The sequence below is a fragment of the Phaethon lepturus genome, unplaced genomic scaffold (genome assembly GCF_000687285.1).
Source record: "Phaethon lepturus isolate BGI_N335 unplaced genomic scaffold, ASM68728v1 scaffold47177, whole genome shotgun sequence".
Lineage (NCBI taxonomy): Eukaryota > Metazoa > Chordata > Aves > Phaethontiformes > Phaethontidae > Phaethon > Phaethon lepturus.
In genome coordinates, this window is record NW_010554945.1 from 1 (window position 1) to 250 (window position 250).

Genomic DNA, 250 nt, shown 5'->3' on the forward strand with positions numbered 1-250 from the left:
CGACGCCCGTTCCGATCAGTGCCCACGGAACTGAGCCTCAGGGTCGGCCCGAGAGCCCGGCCAGGCTGTCAGCGTCGCTGTCTGCCGAGCGGGCCCGGGCCCTCGATTACACCACATCTAGTTTTGCTTTCCGATGAATTCAGTTCCTTGCTTGAATGACGAGTCTTGAGGTTTCGTAGCACAGAGTCCGAAGGCAAAAGCTCAGTGACCTACGGCAGCTGTGGCTGGGGGGGGGTCGGGCGCGCGTTGG